A 24,921-nucleotide genomic window follows, 5' to 3' on the forward strand; every position below is an offset into this window, starting at 1 on the left:
TTTCAAAAGAGGGAAAAGGATTAGTACTAAGCAATGGCCCAGTCAATCTGTGGTACACCATCATGGACACATTATATGCTGGGCAAAAGTCTGACCCTGAAAATGTCTGATGCTTTGTTAGAAAAACTTCTTAGAAAACAAAAACAAAAACAAAAACAAAACAGTAAGTGTATAGCACCCTCTCATACTGGGATACACCTAGACCTTAATTCATTAATAACTCAAGAGCTAATAAGATATCCTTGTGGCAATTTATGGCATTTAAAAATCATTATGTTTAATCTTTACGTACCAAGAAAACTTTAACTATTTCCATGTTACATTTTGTTTTACATATACTTTATGATCATTGTAACTAGTAAAGATTTCAATGCATACTATCAAAACTTTAGAAAAAATAAAATACTGACAGAAGTATATTCATATAGTTTTATGCTAAAATGCTTTTAATAATCTATACATGTATTACTGATTTTTTTAAAATAAAGTTGTAAGGAAAAAAATGAAATTTGTAAACTTCGTCTTGGGAAGACAAGTTCTGTGTAGTATCGTTTCCTTATTCTAGCCTGAGTTTCCTAGAAAAGCTTCATTTCTTTGTATATAATCTAATGGATTGTGAGATGCAAGTGGTTTCTTTTTCAGAACACTATTGTTAGGGTTCAAGAATCACTGAAGGAAGATCCCAGACTCACATAGTATTCGAAGGTAAACAGTGTTTATTCTGCAGAAATTATTGGCATACAGGGGTCAAACATTCATTAAAATGTTGATGGCTTTAGGGACTCTCAGGACCCATTTTTATTGTAGGAGTAGGGGAATTTTCTAGAAGGATTATGCAACCTCTAATATGATGTGTATGGGGCAAATCAAGGGCCATAGTACAATTTTGATTGGCTGCTTTGTTAGTTTCTGTGTATGTGTTAAGACCTTGATTCATTTTGGAAAGTCGTTCAGTTCTGCTCTTGTTGTCTTTTCCATCTATGTGTCCATTAGGTGACTGAGCTTCATACTTATTCTGTCTAAGTCAGAGCCATTACTAATCAATGACCACTGTCAGTAGCTTCCTCTAAGGAGCCCAGATTAGTTCCCAGAAATGGAAAATAATATTTTCAGGTTTTTTTATACTACACATTATTTTTCCCAGGCCTATTAGCCATCTGAGTGGCCCAAGAATACTTATCTGTAAAAACTGGGACTCAGTATCTGCCTAGTCCACAAGGCCTGGTACTAAAGCTCTGTTTGGATTTGTGGAGATCCTTGTACTTCAGTCTATGTTTGATTGCAAAAACAACAGAACAAAGCAAAAAAAAAAAAAATTTGGCGTTGGTGAAGGATAATGGCAGCAGCAGCAGAAAGGGAGTGAGCAGAATTTTTCAGTGCTTTCTGACAAGAAGAAAATGGAAGAAGGCAGACATTAAAAGTTTTCCCTTTTACCTCTACAGTTATATCAGTGCTGGCCCTGAAAATCACTGCTGACTTTTGTGAAGGGCTTCATCTTTTAGTAAGTCAAGCATGAACACACCTGTTTAGACATACTCTGAGTCACTCTTCTTACTTGATGTAGATCCATTCATGTTGACAGATATCATTAAGTATCAGAGCAACCATGGAGTTCCAATGGAGTTTATGACCAGGTTCATAAGAAGGGACTCCATTATTGACACTGTAAACAAGACCAAAGACTTGTGGTTCTAATAGCAATAGGTCCATTGGGGAGACAACTACTATTAATTTATTAATAAATATGGTGTGTCTTCTTAATAGTTGAGTTTATGCCCATAAATTTTTGGTGCTATCATGGAGGAAAATATTATTATTATTATTATTTTATTTTTTACCATCCCCCCATACTGTACCAATCCCAGCACACACTGCTGTGTCAGATTCTCCCTACTCCAACGATCTCAATTTTAAGGGTTAAGTACATCTTTTCCCACTATGGTTAGACCAAGCAGTACTCTGCTGTATGTATTTGTGCGACTCCTTACATGCCAGTGGTTTCTATTTAGTTGGTGGCTCAGAGTCTGAGAAATTTTAGTAGTTAACTGTGAATTGAAACTCTTGGTCTTCCTATGGGATTGCCAAGTTTTTTCCATCCTTTTCCTAATTGAGCAACAAGTGTCCCCAGCTTCAGTACATTGGTTAGGTCTAATATCTACATCTGTCATGGTATGCTGCTTGTTGGGTGTCTTGGAAGGCAGCCATGCTAGGCTCCAGTCTATAAGCACACAATGTGATCAATAATAGTGTCAAGCCTTGGAGTCTCCCCTTAAGCTGGATTCCAATTTGTGCCAGTCACTGAACCTATTTTCCCTTATTCTCTTCTTTACTTTCATCTCTGCAGTTTCTTCTTCTTCTTCTTCTTCTTCTTCTTCTTCTTCTTCTTCTTCTTCTTCTTCTTCTTCTTCTTCTTCTTCTTCTTCTTCTTCTTCTTCTTCTTCTTTTTCTTCTTCTTCTTCTTCTTCTTCTTCTTCTTCTTCTTCTTCTTCTTCTTCTTCTTCTTCTTCTTCTTCTTCTTCTTCTTCTTCTTCTTCTTTTCTTCTGTTTTAGACAGGGACAATTCTGGGTAAAAGCTTTTGGCCTTCTTTCACTTGACACTGTGTCTTCCTACTGTGGGTGGTCTCTACAAGTTCCCTCTTCCCACTGTTGGTAATTTCATCAAAGGTCTCTCCTTTGGAGTCTTTCTCCTCCCAGGTCTCAAAAAACAATTTTTATAATGAGTAGTTTATATTGATGAGATTCAACCCATTCAAGTGACTGAGAATACATTACTGGTGATGTGGCAAAATAGTTGAATATGCCAATATTAATGAACAAATTAATTTCATTTGCACTAAGGCTCAGAGAATACTGGATGATATGGAACAGGCATAATACAAGAAAAATAAGAAGGGATAGAGTGCTGTATTTATTTCCTTCAAATCAAAGTATTTTCTCTACATTGAGGAGGAAAATTGGCAAGATTCAGAAATAAACAAATATTTCTAGGCTCAGCATAAAAAGCTCAAAAAATGTACAGAATTTGCAAGAACCAAATTTCAGGTTATAAGGGCTTTAATTACTACTAGAGGGAAGAAGCTTTCAAGCTACCTGAGCTGTCTGGATGACATAAAATGGATTCCAGAGTTAAAACTTTCAGAATGGGCTTTGCAGTGACATAGCTGCACTGAGTTAAACATGATTATATGACCAACTGCTATCTGAAGTTCCTCCAGGTAATCACAAGTGCCTTAATATTGTATTTAAGAATTAATGATGAATACTTTTCTTCAAGTAGTTCAGAAAAAGGGGGAGCTTAAATTTAAATTCCTGAAGTTTCCTCTTATCAGTCTGTCGAAATAAAGGGTTCTGCTGTGTATTTAATTAACAGTACAGAAACCATGGTATTGAAATAATTGAAGAACTTTCTATAGGATAATTTAACTTTTTAAGGAACATAACTATTTTTCTGACTTAGAATAAAATTCTAAGTCATGATCAAATGTTATCAATTTGTAACCATGTATTGTTCTCAACATTTATGTTGTATATTTTTTATTTTTTAGCATTTTTTATTATTGGATATTTTTCTGTATTTACATTTCTAATGTTATGCCCTTTCCCCCACTCAATCTCCCCTACTCCTCCACTTGCATTCATGAAGGTGCTTTCTTTCCAAACCACCCTCTCTAACTCAGTGCCTGGGCATTCTCCTACATTGGAAAAATGCACATTCACTGAACCAGAGGTCTCTTAAAATGCTTTCAACCTGATGGATAATTTTAACAAATTATTACCAAATCTCTCTGTTTCACTCTCTACCACTCTCCCTCTCTCCCTCTTTCCCTCTCTCTAGTGTATGTGTGTGTGTGTGTGTGTGTGTGTGTGTGAGAGAGAGAGAGAGAGAGAGAGAGAGAGAGAGAGAGAGAGAGAGAGAGAGAGAGAGAGAGAGACAGAATGTATGTGTGTCACAAACACACAGATTCTGTACCATGATGTGATGGTTTGCATATGTTTGTCCCAGGGAGTGTAAACTTGTTGGAGGATGTGTGTCACTGTCTCTGGGAGTTGGCTTGGTGATCTCCTTTCTAGCTGTCTGGGGATGCTCAGCTTGTTCCTGGTTTCCTTGGAATGAAGATTTAGAATTCTCAGTTCTGCCCATACCATGCCTACCTAGATGCAGCCATGCTTCTGCCTTGATAATAATGCATTGAACTTCTGAACATTTAAGCTAACCCCAATTAAATGTTGTCTTATATAAGACTTGTCTTGGTCATTGTATCTGTTCAGAGCAGTAAAACCTTAACAAAGACAGAAGTTAGTACCAGGAGTGGGTTATGGTGTGATAGGCTGCCTGACCATGCTTTTCCTGGGAACAATTTGTATTTGGGGACTTTGGCTTTCAAAAGCCACAGAATGTTTTAAGTGGACCTTATTGAACCAGCCTAGTAGGGATATGGAGTTGTTGCTGTGGTGATTTGAACTTTGCAGACCTGGCCCAAGAAGTTTTAGTGGAGAATAATTTCATACAGGCCCTATGGACTCTTTGTGTAGTATTTTGGTCAAGAATAAGGCTGCCTTTTGCTCTTGTCTGAAGACTCTACCTGAGCCTAATGTAAAGAGATTTATATTAATTGCATTGACAAAGGAAGTCTCAGAAAAAAGTAGCTCAGTACAGACTCGTTCTCTGTTTAAGTCTCATGATGAACATTGTCAACAAAAGTAGCAATAATAGAAAAGAATAAAATATATAACATATATGGTTTTAGTATTAAAGGGTACACCAGGAAGTAAAGTGGATCCTGTTTTCAATGATGTTAAATGATATTAAATTGAATTATGTGAGTAGTGAACTTGGGGCAAGATTTAACCCTGCTAAATTTAGATGCAGACATGAGAGTACAAACCTTTAATCCCAGGAGGCAAAGACAAGCAGATCTCAGAGTTCAAGCCAGCTTACATCAGAACAAATTCTAGGTAAAGAAAAGCATAAATACAGGTTTGGTGACCCATACATTTAATCCCTGTGCTTATGAGATAGGCATACAAATTTTTGAGTTCAAAGTCAGTCTACAGAGCAAGTTCTAAGACAGCAAGCTTAAGCAGTGAAGAAGTTGGAAAATAGAAAGCTAGTGATAACTTGACAGATAAAGAGGCCATATTCCAGCTCCTGAAAGCAGCACAATTCGGCAGCATTAACCATGGGACACTGGTTTTAAAGTCAAAAATAGAAGTGACTATTGGAACAATTGATGCTTGTTAGCTGGAACTAAGAAATTAGTGGTGATTGAGAAGATACCTGTGTCACTGAGAGAAATCTGGAAAGTGGTTTCTGAGAGCACAAAGAATCCATGTTCCAGAGATTGCCAATGATGTACCTCATGTTGCAGCTATACTTGGTAATATGTAAGAGTCACCCAATGGTTACTGGTTTTGAAAGCATGAAGGCATTGAGAAGAACAGCTGAGGCTTGGCACTGTGAGAGGCCATGGAAGGAAGGCCACTGGTAAAAGTACACCCTTAGTTGTAGTTGACAGCACTGGACTGAAGGGAGGTGAGGTTTGTCTCAATAAAGATAGCCTATAAGAGGCTACTGGTAAAGCCTAATTGCAGAGAAGACCCCAGCATATTGGAGATGCCAGTACGATAAGAGAAGAACCAAGAATAGCAGTGACAGTGGAGTGTATCAACCTGAACTTAGAGTGCTATGGAGTGCAATGCTGAGGAAATGATGCCAGCCCTTTGGAGGAGCCCAGAAGATCATGTTTGTATCCCAGACATTGAAAGAAAAAGCTATTACGTTGAAGTTTCCTTGACGACCCAAAGAGGTTAAAGATGCCAGAGCCATAGGACATGGGCCAGTTAAAGCTGCTAACAAGGACTGGAATCAGCCCAGAATAAAGAAATTTGTAGCAGTCAACAAAGCTTAAAATGGAGTGGAAATCTGAAAAACACTTTGAAATCAGACATGGGAATATTTGGAGTTTGCCCAGCTGGTTTTCTGTCTTGTTTTGGAGAATACAGTTGAGTTATTGAATGAATCTCAAAAGAGACTTTGAACTTTGGGCTTTTAATATTTTTGAGACTGCTATACACTATGGGGACTTTGGAAACTGGATTAAATGTAATTTTTATTATGTTATATTTAGGTATGGACCCCATAGACTCATGCATTGGAATAAGCCTATGGGAGCAAGGGAGTGGAATATGATGGTTTGCATATGCTTGTTCCAGGGAGTAGCACTCTTAGAAGGTGTGGCCATGTTGTAGGAAGTGTATTACTGTTGAGTAGAAGATCTCTAAGCTGCCTGAAGATAATCATTCTACTCCTGGGTTCCTTTGGAGAAAGATATGAAGCTCTCAGTTCTGCCTTTACCATGCCTCCCTGGATGCTTCCATGCCTCTCCCTTGATGATAATGAACTGAACCTCTAAGCCTATAAGCCATCCTCAATTAAATGTTGTTTTTCATAAGACTTGCCTTGGTCACGGTGTCTTTTCACAGCAGTAAAACCTCAACTAAGACACATGGTAATAGATTCAAATACAGTTTTTGTTCAAAGTTATTTGTTTAGCTTAAATTGTAAAAGTTCATTATCTGAGAAGTCCATCCTAAACAAGGTTTGGTTTGTAGTTATCTTAAAAGCCTATTTGATGGAAACAATCTGAGTACATAGAAAAGATCCAGATTGAATACATGATATTAACTTAACTCAAGGAATGTTATTAACTTGGATGCAAAAATCTTTCAAAATTTTATTGTCTAAAGGCACTCTCAAAGTAAGATGCACACATCAGAACACTCATAGACTGACTAACCAAGATTTGGGTAGAAATATCTTTGAACTATCCCCCTGAAACTGTTCTTATTTCTCTAGGAGATGTCATCTTTCTCTAATAGCAATTGCATTGTGCCATGTATTATATAATCTATTTATATTTCTTAAAACATAATGAATCCTTAAATTTACATTAAAAATAGCAAAGGGAATACAAGAGTATCTTCTGTAAAGTTATAGAAAATTAGCAAAATGACAAACCAAGTAATAAAACAACCAAATAATAATAACTATACCACCACCACCACACAAAGTAGGCAGTTAGACCCTTGATTCTAAAATCAAGGGGTGATAAAGATGGGAATGTAAAAAAAAAAAAAGTAGTTGGTGTTTAAAAACCTAAGACTAAATGAATTTGTATAGAAGGAAATTTCCAAGAATCAGTCATGGAAAAACTCAAGTTTTAGAAGTCTGGATAAATGAGTAAAATAGATTAAAAGAACAGGCAGAAATGTAGGTGCCCCACAAAGATATGATTTTAGAAATAAAAAGCAATGTATTTGTAAGATAAAATCATTTCCAGAGACCATATTTGTTAGGCCAAATAATACGAAGGCTAAATATTAGCCTCTTATTTCTGAAGCATGCTATTTGAAAACCTATACTAGCAATCAATGAGTCTTACATTAGAATTATTAGAGTGTTGATATAGTGTACTTTATTATTTGTCCAAAAGGGATATTGATTACTCAGTTACACAAACAAAAAGTTTTAGAGTGTTTATTGATTAAAACAAATTCTGGGCATATAACAGTATTTACCAGTATATAATAAGAAAAATAATTTAAGGAGGATCTTTACTAAAATTTAATTTAAAATGGATTTTATAACATTCTAAATAGAAATTTGGAATTGGGTATTGTAAAAAATCTGGCCTACCAATGTTAGTTTTTTTTATCATTACTATATTTTGATATGGAAGGCATATTACTTGTTACTCTAGGTTGTGCCCTGTCTTCCTAAAATATTGTTTGTTACTGAATATAAAAGGTCATTATGAATGTCACTTGCTGATATTAAACACAGCCACATGCACCATTGGAGAGAATCATCTTGTATTTAATTAAAGAAGGAGGTTCTCTGGAGCTGTCAGCCAGCTGTCCCAATTTGTACTAGAGGGAAAAATGGAATTAGAAAAAGCTTGGCAGTGTTAAAAATATGAGTGCCTTCACAAATCTACATTTGGGGGTTGTAAGACATTAAAAGCAATATCTAGATTCTTACACACAGTACAAAAGTAGAATAAACCTTGTGAGATTCTAGTATCATTTTGTCTTCATGGTTATAGAAAAATCTTGATATTTTATTGCCCCTGCTATCTTAGTGAAATTTAGATTTTTTTAAAGCAAATGTTTTTATTATATCTTCCCTTCTACAATCTCCAAAGTTGGAAGGGGCTGATATTGTTCCCATTGTAAATATCCAGACTAATTATTTTATACAATATATCCCTTAGACAAGAAAAATCAAACTAGAGGAAGGGTAAAACTTCATTGTCTTTAAACATTTCCCTAGGCCTTGCATGTCAAACAAAGGAGAATTCATTGTGCCAAGCATTTTTGAGAAACCTCTCTTTAGTTCTATTTAGTAAGTTCAAACTATATCTATTATTATGTTATTGCAAAGTTTTATTTTGAATTCTATTCACTGCACAAGTTTAAAAGAAATAAACCAAAACAAAAGAAAAATAAAAATAAAACAGATTGATTTCTTTTAACCAAATGAAAGCAATTAATTTTAATATAGATTTTAGATCAAAATTTTTATTAAATCTTAGAAATATGTTTAAACAATATAACCTGGAATCACTTAATTTGGGGTGCTTTTAAAAATAAATGTTTTCATAACTGATCTTTAGAATAAACATTATTCAGTTTATTAACCTGGTAGCTGAATATGAAAAGTATATACACTGTTTTTGACAAAAGTAAAACACAAAAGTTTAATGCTTTCATAATTAATATGTATAATGCTTACATGAAAATCAATTATATGCAAGGTATTTATCTTAATATCAAATGAATTTTGTCAAGTACAAATATTTTCTCTGTGTGTGCATGCATGTTTATGTTTATTTCTTTGTTCCCACAAAATATCAAAATTTTATCATTAGTAGAATATTGAGCTTGTCATGCTAATTAAAGTTACTCAGGAAAAATTACGATTTTAATTTAGTTGCAGATTCATCTAATTTCGTATTGATAAAGATGAAGAACAGATTGGGTTCATCTTAGAAACAGTGTTTATGACTGCTCTTCACTTCTTACCATCCAGCCAAACCATTTTTTTTTTTTTTTGGTCAAGTCTTGTAAGCAATATGACCTAACTTTGAATAAGGCTAATACACTGGAAAGTGTGCTAGATAAAAAAATAATGTATTTTTCCTTAACAACAAAATAGAAAAACAAAGTTCATCCAGGAACTACTGTAGGAGACAGTACTTACTCACATCCTTGATATTAGACAATAGCTACATACTTGTATTATGATACAGAACAATAACTACATTTCTGCATTTTTGCTGTTATATTTAATGATACATAAAATGGAACATTTTGATACACATAAAATTGTCTACTCATTACTATAATTTACAACTTGAAAAGAATTTCAGTGATCGTTGAGGAAATTCAGTTTTCTCCATACTGTTTAACTATGACCACCATGGGCAGAAGATTTCTCTTGAGTGTATTCAGTGAAGCTGCTTTGTGGGTTTCTGCACTTATATCATTTCCCTTTTCACAGACTAGCCTGAGTTACATCACCTTACTCTCTCAGCTACAGTGTTCAGATATTGCATTCTCTGCAGTCTCACTAGCCCTGTTATTGAGTTGTTTGAATGCAGTGATAATCAAATAAGTTTAAGAAAGTTTTTTTTTTAAACTGAGACAAGTTATTAATAGGCCAGTACCTCAGTCTCTGCTCCGTAACCCATACTTCTATTTCCTGTAAGCAGGATACATTTTGAGTCAATAATTTTGTGGATGGATTAGTCTCCTTATCCCTCTACTGACATGTAAAGCTACAAAAGGTGGCCTCTTCGGGTTCTCTATATACCCACTGTGGTGAGTCACAGTGTGCATACATCTTAAAATCACAACAATGAAATCTACTTCTACCTCCACTGAAAGTCCATCTTAAGTCCTTTTATGTTTGCTTATATAACATTATTTTGCTTGTTATATTATGTCACACCAATCAAATTATACAAATACACCATTTGTGTCTAAACAAGTCTTTTTGAGTGATAATTAGAGATATTATTACTAATGTTCTGTCACAAATAGTTTAATGATCAAAAATTTCATGAAAAATTCATTTTATACATGAGATGATAAACCTTTAAGAAACAAGTTAAACAATACGATTTATGTATCAAAGTTATTTATGTAATTTTACAGGTTCCTTCAGGAGTATGCCATTTTGGATCTTTATTAATAAAACATGAGAACTTTTGTCTTCATGTATTGGTAAATTTGCCTTGTAAAATTTATTGCTTTGCCTGGCTTTTACTGAAGATGATAATTAGGCTGCAATCTACTTTTTTTTCATTGTAGCTGTTTATTTATGCATTTGCCTTCTCTTTCTGTTGAGTTCTTTTATATTTTCCTACTTTTTGTGGTATACAAACACAGTATCAGACATAGATATAAACATCTATTTTTGCATACGAGGATGAACTTTTCATCTGTGATTATAATACAAAATTGCAATGTTTCCATTTTTCTCAATATGTAGGTTTTTCATGTACGTGGTTACATTTTTTATCATGGGAAAATTTAATATAGCAAAACTAATTATATTTATGCTGTACATTTTAGCTTTCTGAGTCATAAGGAGAAATAATTATTAGCCTTAAGTTTCTAAGGAATTCATCCACATCTTATTTTCATATACTTGATTATTTGTGGAAATGTTTTAATAATGGTAGAAACATAAAATATACAATTTAAAAATATCTAAATAAACAGTTCCACAGTGAACCATACATTTAGTGCTAAACAAGCTGTATTTAAAACCTTACTATTCATTAAAAATAATTCCACATTTTCCTTCTCTGTTTGACAGCCATAAAACTTTTTTTGCTTTCTTTCAATTGTGAGTTATAAAAATGTTTAATAAGAAAAAATAGATTGTTTTGGTTTTGAGTCATTTATTTCACTAAATGTAAGATCCTAATGACCACTTTTTATTCTTTATGCAAAAAATTGTGTATATTCATTCATCCTCGTTATAAACTATATCATTTCTATCTCTTAGCTACTGTGAGTAGAACTGTCATATATATGCTGCAAACATATGAATACATATATGCAAGTTATACATAGAAAAGTTAAATATAATATTATACAAATAGCAAATTTACATTAATGGATTACATAGTAACCCAAGTTATATTTTGTGACAACTAGCACAAATTTTATTACACAGATGTTGACTTTATATTTTCTCCAAACTACACAAGAACTTGATTTTTTTATATCTGCCTTTACTTATTTTCTGCTAACACACACATGCATACACACAAATATTCACTCACAAACACACATACACACATCACACACATTTATAGTCAAATATGTGATATGATTGTATGTATGTTTTTTCATTGTAGTACCAAAACAATATTTAATGTATATCATGTGCCCCTACACTTTGGAACACTATGCTTCGTTAATATATTCTGATGGCAATTTAGTTATCTATATTTTATTTATGATATTGCATAAGTTTTATATGGTAATGACATAGTGATGATATTGTATGTTAGATGAAATGATATATTCTATTAAGTCCTTAGAAAGAATAAATGGCAATGTGCTTGGTATAAAATATGCAAAATGTTTGAGCCATTCACATTGTTGAAACTTTAAGCGTTCTATCAGGTATAGAAATTTGTCCTAAAATTAAATAAATACATAATTTATTTCATACTTCCTAACCTAAAATATAGCAATACACCATTTATAGGTCTCTTTGTACTTAGAAACAATATACTAGATTGAGTGATACTGTAAAAATGATTTACTTCACGCCTTATAAGGACCACAGCTTGTAATATATCCCACAACACCAAAATAATGTTTTACAAGAGATTTGGACACTGGAAGAAATTTGTAAAGCCTGTTTGACAAGGAAGAATCAAAGATGGCATAGTTAGATTTGCCTGTGTCATATATTTTTAATGTTATGATGTCTGAAATATAAACTGGTGATTTTAGGAAGTTTCTTATATTAACTGGAATAATATGTTTAGATCATATTCAGCAAACACATAATTTCTTTGGAATATCAGTGTAGATTGAACATTTATTCTGTGGTAAGCAAGTTTTTGAACCAAGCATACCAAATAATTTTACAATCAGAAGTCTTTTCAGATTAATCAAACCATAAATCTAGGTAAGTGTATTAGTGAACCATAGGAAAATAAAGATATATATTCAGTATCTGTCTTGTGTTGCTCAAAAGGTATAAAGACACTATTTAGTAAGTAGTCAAAGATCCTCCAAGTTATCATTACTCAGGAACCCTCTACTAGAAGATATACCTATGGCCCCATAGGATATTATCTATGAGTGTGATAAATAGTAAAAGACTATTCAGGTTTAGTTTCTAGTTGGGATTACTTGGTACACTGGTGAGGGCTAATATATACTTCTGATGTATTGTAGCTTCCAGCATCACAACAGCATAGTCCTGATAGTTTTGAGATGAATTCCCCTAATCAAGAGACACTGAGCTACTGACAGATTTATAACCTAATATTAAAAGAGATATATCCTGAATTATGAATGTACTTGATGTTAGGCTATAGTTATTTAGTGAGTCAGCAGTTTGAAAGGAGCAATAATAAAAGACCAACTCACATATGTTAGAAAACAAATTTATGGTATAAGGAAAATTATTGTGTAGACCATTCCCTTCCAAGTCAGTCACCACTGATGACTCGGTCCATTTAAATGTCTCTGTAATCCTATAGTCATATCTTTAAATATTTATCTGCAAGATGTTGCTTTATGGACCATATGTTTATAATGTGGCACTAGCCTTAACTCGTCCCCAGTTAAAACTGTTGAATGACAATACACATACATCAACAGGATAAATTTTCTGTTGTCCTCAATGATAACATATAAAAATGACTATGATGAAAATCACAAAATGTTGCATAATAATGGTGCTGTTAATTATTTGAATGATTGAGGAAATATAATATTTCTCATGGTAGTAAGTCCAAGCTAACTCTCATCTCTAACAGTCATGATTCTGCTTTTTGTTCCACTTGGTCAGTGGTTGATGGCTTTTCTTAGAGTAGTGGGGTAGTGTGATAATGATGATAAACCATCATAGACTCTTTCAATCTAATTGTGTCTTAGTCTCTTCCCTTATATAAGCACTATGAAAGAGAAGTAGATTAAGGTGACAAATATTGGAATGATTTAACATTAATTTAGTGTCATAAAAGTTAAAGAGACAGTGTAAAAATTCTACCTGGGATATTGAGGCCAGTGGTAATTCTAAATAAGCAATACTACTCATTATTTACAAATTGTGATGTAATTGCCCACATTTTACTTATATTAAATTCATAGTGTGCCTTTGAGAAACAGTTGCATAGTAAATATTACCTTTTAAATGAAGGAATTGAGAAAGCTAAGTAACTTGAGCAATGTAGTATATCTCCTAAAGAAAAGATATATGATAGCTACCCAGCAAGGCTGTCTAATTACATCTAATGACCTTCTAGGTCTGCTTTACCTGGATGGAATGCAGACCAAACCTTAGTACACAAATTTAATCCCTCTGGCTGAATTCCTTTAATACATGCCTTTAGCACCAAACAATGAAGCCTAATTCAGGGGCATACAAAGATTTGATAAGACTTAATAATAGGATACACCCAACACTAAGAAGAAAAGCTATTTAAGCACAACAGAGGGAAAGTGAAGGAGTACAGACAGTTTATTCAGTCAATTAGAAGATATATCAGTCAATTAGGAGTCTTGGTGGTAGGGTTGAGTTTCTTCATGAGATCATGTAGTTTAGCAGAAGCTGTTGCAGTCAAAGCATAACAAAAAGCTAAAAGGTTATAACAAATTGCCAGAGTTAGTTTAAAGCCAAAAAGAACAATTCAGCAAGAAACTTAGAAAATTCAGATTGGATTAATCAGATTGTAGAAAGGTTTGAGACAGAACAGATGAGTTGAAGCAACCATCCTGAGTACAGTATGCACCAGAAAGCATCAGCTTATTCATAAATTCTCATGGATGATTATCTCATCAGACAAATAAGTCAGTTTTACAGCATACCATATTTGTCTTTCTTGGTCTGAGTTGTCTCACTCATGATGTACCTGCATAATAGTTCATAATGCACATATTTTTAATAGCTAGGAAAAATTCATTGTGTAAAAAAAAAGCCCTTTTAACAAATGATGCTGGTCTAACTGGACATCTGCCATGAAACTCCAAAGGTTCTACAAGGCAACTACCATGCTTAAGCAGAAAGAAATGGTAACTTACAGAAAGGGAAAAGATCTTCACCAACCTTATATCCAACAGAGGTCTGATATCTAAAATTTCCATAGAATTTTACTTTAGTTAGCACACAATAAAATATTGTTTAAAGAAAAGAGTTTCAGGGAAAGGCAAAGAAATTGACTTAAACATAAGCCATGGGCTCTACCTTAAAAGATTTCATTTCTTGTACTTAGGCTAGCCTTACTCAAAAATTAAGAGTTCTACTTACAGAGGACCAGACCTGAATTTAATTCCCAACACTCACAACTGTCTGTAACTCCATTTCATTTGGATCTGGCCTCCTCACAAATACATGCATGCAAATATATTAACATTACACAAAACTAAAAATAGTTAAACCAATAAATGTAAAATATACATTCAGAAATAATTATGAAAACTTGTTTAGATTTAATATGTTATTATTCCTTTAGTACTATAACTTTGGGAATATCCTTAACGCATTCTCATTCCTACAATGATGCTGACAGTATTTTACTGTAGTCCTTATCACTCAAACATTATATACTAAAATGTTCTATTTTTGTAACTTTCAAAAACATTCTCTCAACCAAAGTTCCTACACTGCAAAATTAAACTGAGAATAACAACTTTACATAAAATAATTAATATTCATATTCATTAACAACTTTTCTTTACAACAACTTTGACAGTTATGTACTACATCCCAGTTCTAAATCTCTACTGTGAACTTTTACTCAATTCAAAACGTGTGGTAATATTGTACTCTTTGGAAATCTATTTGGATTCCTCATTGAGTAATCCTGAAAAGTACTGTATGGACAATAATGTTAGCCACTTCTAGGAAGCAGATGAAAAAATAAAGCTTTCTACTCTTTGTCTACTAAATCACTCATTCATGGTAACTTCACAGAAACATATCATCTTAAAAGTATAGCTGATATATATATATATATATATATATATATATATATATATATATATATATATATATATATATATATATATGTCTGTTTGTAAAGCAATTGTTCAGAATATTTTTTTTGTTCTAGAGATACTGTTTGCAAGTTTCAGCTATTGTTTCTGACATACTTTATTTTTATTTTCAACATTACTTTGTATCCAGTTCACCTTTTCTTAGAGGAGTATTTTGAGTTTGAAATACCTAATGACTAGAATTGTATATGTTAAATTCTAAGCCAGAAATTTATCAAAAGTAAGTGTATGGTGTGTCCTTTTTGGTCTGTTTTAAATGTGTCCAGTGCCTCAGGCCTACCAGCAGACCTAAAGCAACCATAGCACAAAAGAAGCAGACCTCAGATAGAGTCACTCAGACCAGCAAACACCAGGTATAACCTGATAGTGAGAGGTAAGAAAAAGAACATAAGAAACAGAAGCATCATATAAAATCAGTTCTCTCCCCAGAACAACTCCAGATACACCAACACACCTGAAAATAAGGAAGTTAACCTAAAATTTTATCTCATGAAGGATATAAATAGCTCACTTCAAGAACAAAAAAGCACAGGTAAATATGTAGGAACATTTAAAAGGGGAAACAAATAAATCCCTTAAATCTTAGGTGAAAGAAGTGTTTAAAGAATGCCAAATCTAAAAATGGAAGTAAAAACAGTAAAGATAACAGAAAAGGAGACAAACCTGGAAATGGAAAATTTAGGAAGCAGGGCAGAATATATAGTTGTAAGTATCACCAACTGAATATAAGAGACAGAAGAGAGAATCTTAGATGTGAACGATATAGTAGCAGACTATACAATGGTCAAAGAAAAATCAAAACATGAAAAATTCTAACCCAAAATATCCATGAAATTCAGGACACAATGAAAATATAAAATCTAAGAATAATGGGAATGGAGGAGGACAAAGTTTACTGCTCAATGGACCTAAAATTGTCTTCAACAAAATCATAGAAAAAAAGAAAAAGGTAAAAAAAAAAAAAAAAAAAACTTCCTTAACCTAAAGAAAGAGATTGCCACAAATGTAAAAGAAGCCTATAGAACATCAAACAAATGTGATCAGTAAGATAAACACTCTTGTCACAAAATAATCAAAACACTAAACATACAAAACACAGACAGCATAGTGCAGTCTAAAATTGGGTCCTTTCAAACACAGAGAGAGGGCCAGGTGACCACCATCAGGACTCAGAACCTGCCCCTAGACAGCAGAGCTCCCAGATCAGCCTTTTAAGTACTCTTCCACCTGAGCCCACAAAGACAGAATGGAATCACTACAATCAGAACTCACTGCCTGCCTGCAAAGAGCTAAACACCCAGAAGAAATCTGCTTTCTGAGCCCACAGACCCTCAGACCCACAGGAGAAACAGGCTCCAGTCAGAGACAACAAGACCACCTATAATCATAGATAACAAGATGGCAAGAAGAAAGCACAAGAATCTAAGCAATGAAAACCAAGATAACCTGGCAATATCAGAACCCAGCTCTCCCACCAGAGCAAGTAGTGGATTGCCAAACACACCAGAAAACCAAGACTTAGACTTGAAATCATCCTAGTCATTAAAGACTATATAAGAATCTGTCTGTTCATATTTGCATTTTGCAAATATGTAGCAGAGGATGGCAATAGGAAGAGAAGCCCTTGGTCCTGTGAAGGCTCCTTTCCTCTGTATAGGGGAATGCCAGGGTATTGAGGTAGGAGTGGGTGGGTTGGAGGGGGCAGCATTCTCACCAAAGCAGGTAGAGAGGGGATGGGAGTTGGTAAATCTGGGAAAGAGGATAAGATTTGAAATGTCAAACATAACCTATCTAATAAAAAAAGAATAAGTCTGTTAGGAGTCTTTGGAATCCTAAATTAAACATGGTTTTACCACTACTTTGAACAATAAATATTTTATAATGTGAAAAAAAAAAAGAAATCATCTTTCATGATGATGATGGAGATTTTTGAGAAGCAAATGGATAACTCCCATAAATGATTACAGGAGAACACACATAAACAAATAGAAGTCTTTAAAGAAAGAACACAAAACTTACTCAAAGAAGTAGAGGAAAATACAACCAAACAGGTGAAGGAATTAAAAAATGAAATAGAAACAATAAAGATATCACAAAAAGAGACAAGCCTAGAGATAGAATACCTATGAAAGAAATTAGCAGTCACAGATGCAAGCATTACCAATAGATTATAAGAGTCAAAAGAGAGGATCTCAGGGGCAGAAGCAACATAGAAACATTAACACAATAATCAGAGAAAAAGCAAAAACCAAAAACATTCAGGACATCCAGGACACAAGGAGAAGACCAAACCTAAGGATAATAGGAGTAGAAGAGGGCAAAGACTCCCAACTAAAAGACACAGTTAATATGTTTTCCCCCAACTGTATTGTATATTCTCTGCATTTACATTTTACATGTTATACCCTCTCCACTTCCCCCTTACTCCTCCCACTCAACTTACTTCCATGAAGGTGTTCCCTTTCCAAATCACTGTCTCCACTTCAGTCCCTTAGCTGTTGATGCTGTTGTTCTTTCCATGAGGGTACAAGCCCTTCAGCTCTCTATCAGTCCTTTCTCGAGCTCTCTCATTGGGGTCTCTGTGTTCAGTCTGATGTTTAGCTGCATGCATACTCATCTGTAGCTATATCTTCAGCAAAATCATAGAAGAAAACTTTCTTACCCTTAAGAATGAGATGACCATAACATACAAGAAGCCTAGAGAGCTCAAAATAGATTGGGCCAGAAAAGAAATTATTCCCAACACATAATAGTCAAAACGCTGAATGTTCAAAAGAAAGAAAGATTCCTAAAAGTTATAAGGGAGAATGAACAAGTGACATATAAAGTCAGAACAATCAGAATTACACCAGACTTCTCAACAGAGACTATAAAAGCTAGAAGATCATGGAAATATGTCATACAGACCCTAAGAGAACAAAAATGCTTGCCCACATTACTATATACAGAAAAACTGTCAATGAACATAGATGGATCAAGCAAGATATTCCAGGACATAAGCAAATGTACTCAATATCTTCCACAAATTCATCCCTACAAGGATAATACATGGAAATATCCAACACAAGGAAGGAAAGTATACCCAAAAGAAAGCAAGTAATAATTCTAATTATGAAAGCAAACCAAAAGAAGAAAAGTGCACAAACATAACTTTATCTATAAAAACTAACAGGAAACAACAATCACTATTATTTCTTAATATCTCTTAACATCAATTGTGTCAATTCCCCAATAAAAAGACATAGACTATAAGAATGTATATGTAAACAGATTCCAGCATTTTGCTGTATATAGGAAAATCATCACAGAAACAAAGACAGACACTACCTCAGAGTAAAAGGCTGGGAAAAAATCTTCCAATCAAATGGTTTCAGGAGACAAGCAGGAGTAGCTATTCTAACATAAAAAAATAAATTTTCAAACAAAACTTATCAAAAAAGATAAGGAAGGACACTTTTTACTCACCACAGAAAAATCTACCAAGATGAACTTTGAATCTTGAACATCTATGCTCCAAATACAAGGGCACCCACATTTATAAAATAATTCTGTTAAAGTTGAAAGTATATATTGCACCAGGAACAATAATAATGGGAGACTTCAACACCCCACTCTCATCAATGGACAGATTATGGAAGCAGATACTAAAAAAAGACACAGAAAAACTAGCAGTGGTTATGAACCCATTGAAATTAAAAATACGTATACAACATTTCATACTAAAACAAAAGAAAAAATATACTTTCTTTTCAGCACCTCACAGCACCTTCTCCAAATTTGCTCATATAATCAGTCACAAAACAAGCCTCAAAAAAACACTCACTAGTCAGTGGAATTAGCCCAAGGAAAAATAAAGTACAGAATACTCAAGACACAATCCACAGAATTTAAAGAGTTCAACAAGCTGAAGGGTCCAAGTTAGAGCATATGAGTCTCACTTGGGAATGAGAAGAAAGCAATCTTCTTCAAGGGAGAAGGAGGGATGGACCTGAGAGAGAAAGGAGATCAAGCAGAAAAAGAGGGGAACAAGATCTGGTATTGGGTAAGAGAAAAGGAATAAAGCCCTGAGAGCCAGCAGAAATAATGTATGCCAGCAACCTCACTAGGTAGAAGATATCGTGATCACGCAGTTATAATATGTTCATATGTTCATTTGCTCCAATGTGTCTATAAATTTCTCTTTTGTCTCTTGCAATGTCACCATCTCTTCTTCTATAGAGATCCAGCCTTGACAGGAAAAGTGTGATAGAGAAGTCGCAAATAAGACTAAGTACTCAAACAATCCTCAGTCCCTAAATGTTGTTCAGTTCTGAGTCTCACTGTAAGTTCCAACCTAATATAATAAGAACTTTCTCTGTAAAGTACTTGACTTGGCCTAATCAGAATGCTTTGTTTGCAATGATACATGCTCTGAGGAGAAAAATTTGTTTATGCTAAGATTCATGACAAAAAGTAGGTGTTCAACACAAAAGTGACTCTCGTGTGTGTGTGTGTGTGTGTGTGTGTGTGTGTGTGTGTGTGCATGACAGAGAGAGAGAGAAAGAGAAAGAGGGAGGGAAGGAGGAAGAGACAGAGAGACACACACACAGAGAGAGAGAGAGAGAGAGAGAGAGAGAGAGAGAGAGAGAGAACACAATATTATAAGGAAGGATATATCTGGGAAGAGTTGTAAAGACAAGGGACAATGGAGTAAGAAAAACACAGCTCGTTATTACATATATTTCAACGTGAACTTAGGAAATAATTTACTGCATCCCAATCAGTTTGAATGATTGATTGGAATACTAGATACTGGTATGAAGAAGGATAGAATTCCTTAGAGCATATTGAAAATAGATGATAAATCTTTGTTCTTCCTGAATGCTGTTCATAATTTAATTATTTCCATTGTAACAATGTTCAGAATTATAACCCATAAGAGATCTCACAAAGGCTGTAGCTTCCAAGCTGAACTGATTCTACCAAGCAGAGTTAGGACCTGCTCATTCTCCTTTCTGCTTGTCTGTCACACACCAACACCACACCCAGCCCTTGGCCAGATGTATACACTTTGATCTATATCTTAGAGTTCTAGGGATATCAAAAAGCATTATTTTTAGCACATGTCTTGCAAACACACATATATGTACACACACATAAATATGTAATATATATTGCAAAAAATAATCTGGTGGGACCTTCTATGAGCAAAGTATCAGTTCCTAAGCAATTTCTTCCTTTCGACATCTTTGCTATGTTGCCTCTGTGGAGCAGATGGTTAGCTGACTGGTACCATCTCGCTGTGTTAATAATCATCATCACTGTGCCATTGAAGTGTTGCTTCCATCCTGTTTGTTTTTCTTCTTATTCTCCCATAATTTGCATTTTCCTTTCATGTATACCACAGACACCTTATTTTTTTATGCTTTAAAACCTGCTATGAAAAACCTTCTGGTTATAAAAAAAAATAATGAGTCTCTGATGTGTAAGGTGACTAATGAAGTGTTAAACTCAGTATTTCCTTTCCCTAAAATTATTAGGCATGAAATCTATATTTTTCTCACCAGCAGTCCTGGAAGTGAGATTACTGCTTTTAAAAATTAAGATATTTTGGACAACCTTCATTTTATGACACCAAAGGAAACAGTTATTACCGTGTGTATTCTGTGACATGCATAGCACATAAAATGTAAAGGTGATGCACCTAATTATACAATACAGAATCAACACTGATTCATAAATAAATTGCTACTGTGTTGATGCTTCTTTGCATCTAACACTAACCTGTCAAGTCAGCCTTTCCAGTGCTGTATTTGGTACTAAACCTTATGTTCTCATATATTATTCCTTCTCTCCAGTTTCTGTGCTAGAAACTTTGATGGGTAATGAATGTATAAGATTCATGAGAGCCAAGTTTTCGTGTTCTTTTGTGAAACGATACTCTAAGAGATGGCATGTCTAATACACACTGCCATTGTTACATGAAGGTGTAGTCAACTTGGGAAGAAATGCTCAGTTTGCAGAACCAAAGCTGATGTAGTAGAAGAATAAAGGAAACTGGGTGAATCAACATACCCTGCAGTCAAGTTGATTAAGAAAAATAAGAACATATTGTAGAAAAAACTGCTTTTTCTCCCAGGCAAATTTGGAATTCACATATCCCCTCATTTTATTTCCTCTTGATTTTCATACAGGAAAATTATCGTCGTGGCTTTCATTTTAAATAATAGTCCAAATTACTATTATTGTTTGTGATTACTTCGTAATTTAAAGGTAAACTTTTAAAAAATACTGTGAAATACTTTTATAGTTTCCATTAAATTTTTGAAACTATACCAATACTTCATTTCCCTTCCTTGCTTTTCTTCCCTACAACATGTACAGTGTCACTTCTATTTTCTGAGTACAAAGCCCATTTTTTCTTTAATACATGAAACTTTTTAATGCCATAGACATTATTATAAAATCTATTGTCTGTTCATTACCATTCTAACCTTACCAGCACTCAATGAGATATATTTATAATAACTCATTGTAAGTGTTCTAATTTTGTAAGACTTAAATAAGGAAATCTGTGATTAGCATCTGCAGATTTTTTTCAGTGCTACCTTATAGGAGTGTAACTAACAATGAAGTATTAAATATTAAACAAATGAAGTTTTAAAAATCTGTTTCTTTAAGAAGTATTATTTTTTCACAATCTATTTTGATAAGTCAGAGATGTATTGCAAATAATGATTTAAACAATAATTGTACCCATGATTCACTCTTAGTGTATTTCTTATCTCTGAAAAATTATTAAACAAAAAATAAACTTTGTAATGAATTGTATTTTAAGAAGTATTTTAGAATAGAATATAAGAAATGTAAAATCGATTTTTACAATCTTAAATACAATGTACCTTAAGATAAAACAGGTGTTTTTATTTGTTAAAGTGTTTATATCTTGCTAAATTTACATACATATTAATTTTTTTACTATATATATCAAGGTTAACTTTAAAAGCTAAGTAAACCATAATAGTTTAGAGATTTCAGATAGCTTTTCTAATATCTTATAACTGCATATTAAAATGTTCTATTTAGACATAAGGGTTCTTTTTCTTAAGAACCCTTTTTATACATACTTTCTATTCTTTTAAAGGGAACATTTACAAGATGATTTACAGCATTCTGGTTTTTCTCTTGTCAGTAGGCTGCAGAATTCCTTACAACTTCATATAATTTGATTAACATTACTTTGGTGGAGAGAAAAGAATACAAATACTAGATTCTGAACTGGAAGTTTCAACTACATAAATATCAGGAACTGGTTGGGAAAAGAAATAAGGTCAGATGTCATGATATATGAAAACTATGGTTTAATATTTTTGGATGAAGACACTACTAAAACCATGGGGCATAGCTATAGAATGAAGAAAGTGCCTGTATGAAGTACTATTGTGTTAAGAACATTACAGTGTGAAGTAGACACTCTGATGCTCCTGCTGCAAATGCTCATTTATTCTGGTCCCATTTGCTTACAGGTGTTCCCAGGAAATCTTAATTAAGTCTATAAGGATATATAATGCTTGATTAAAAGTGACATATTTTCTTTATATTTTTAATCTTTTTGGCTACATTTCAAGCAATTATCCCAAAACGAAGTATTTCAGGGCTGGAGAGATGGCTCACCTGTCATGAGCACTGATAGCTTTCTCAGAGGACCTTGTTTGGTTTCTCAAGACTCGCAACCATAGGTAATGTGAATTCTAGGTGGTACCTTAGTCCAGGTTCCTCAGAAACAGCCATGTGTTTGTGACACACAAACGTGCATGTAAGCCAAATGTTCTTACACAAATATTGTTTAAAAATTATGGAAGAAAAATTATCTTTTAAATTATGTATCACGTGTAATCAAGATGCTGAACATGTTCACTTCTTACAAACTTCTCCTTTCTCCCAAGCTCACTGAAACTCTCTGCCACAATAAAGGTAACCCAAAATATTGGTTTTGCTGTTGTTTATTTGTTTATTTTTTTGTTTTCTTTTAGCCAAGACCTCCATTGTGGGCTCAGTATAAATCTTTCCACTGCTACATTAGCAACGGCTTCCCTACTGAAGACAATGAGGCCCCAGTCACTCTGAAGCTGTAAACTCCCAATACTTCCTCAGCTTGGTATAAGAGGGGCCTCTGACATCTCTTCTGTTCATGATTGAATGTTGATAGGCTTATCCTTGTTAATTATTTGTGACAGTGACCTCAGTGGTGGTAATATTATGCCCGAAATATATCGCTACTCTCTGCCATTCAACACTTACACCTTTTCTGCCCCCTTTTTGGCAATGTTTCTTTAAAATGGAAGGCATGTAATGGAGATTCAATGGAGAACACACACCCGTCAATAATTCTCAGAAATTATACCAGCAGTGATTCTTGGCATTAATGACCGTTTGTTGAAACATGAAACGAAACAAAATTTAAAAGGCTGCAGGTGCAGGCTCTTCTAGTCTAGCATTGTAAACATGCCTACTTAGAGGCAATTTGATAGCACATCCACTTAGTAAAACAATACTAGCACTTGACCCATGGTAGAGTGAGCTTCATAACTAATCTGAATACAACTGTTTCTCATATAACAGGAATGTTTCTGTCACAACATGAGGAACCAGTTGACTGGATACCATGCAGTGTCTATGGCTGAGAAGGACAACTGGTGACTTCCCAGCCCAAGAGACCTGCATAGCATGGTCTAGCTCTATAGAAGTTGCCTTTATAGTGAAAGCTCTTGGCACAGTTACAACATAATTTATCTAAGCTCTTCATCATGCAATAGTGTCCTACCACAATTCTCTGGTGAACAATAGCCTTTAGTTTTCTAAAAGATATCCTTGAAGATCGGCAGATACTGCCTTTTTGTGAGGGAAAAACAGACTTCTGGTTATTTGCTAAATAATAACTGGAGATTCTGCTCATCTGCTGAAAATGAATACATATTCATGATACTGAGTATATTTATAAACAGGAGAGAGAAAAGAACACTCATCTTAGTATTTCACTCTCTGCTTATAGCATGTTTGGGGAAAAATAAAAGTACATATTCCTATAAATCAATTTCTTTTTCTTTTGAATTGCACTACTTAGGAATAAATATTGGGTATTTCTCTCTGTATGTACAACTATATAAAAATCAATCAGTTTGTGTTTACTTTTGTGGCTGAGACAATAGACAAATTTCAAATACATATGAGTATTTCACCCTTCTGATATAATAATAATTAAGTTTTAAGTTTATTAGCAATGATTTTATTAGATCAAACAATTTTTCTTAAATTCCTATTGATTAAATCTCCATATTAACCTGTATAAGTCAGTTTAATATGAATTAGATTTTATTAACAGTATGAGGATAGTAGAAATTAAGTCAAAAAAGTTAATTTCTCTAACTTATATTTTGAATAATCTTCACAAATATCCTGAGCCAGATTACCCTAACACTCTAAATATTATATTAATATGATTAAAATTATTAGCTTTATTAATGTAGCAAAATAGTTAAAATTAAGTATATGTCTAGAAAATTGTTGATTTCATCTAGACTTTCCAGTTTTCTTGAGTATCAGATTTTGTAGTAGGATCTGATGATT

This window comes from Micromys minutus (assembly GCF_963924665.1).
Source record: "Micromys minutus genome assembly, chromosome: 7".
Taxonomy (NCBI): domain Eukaryota; kingdom Metazoa; phylum Chordata; class Mammalia; order Rodentia; family Muridae; genus Micromys; species Micromys minutus.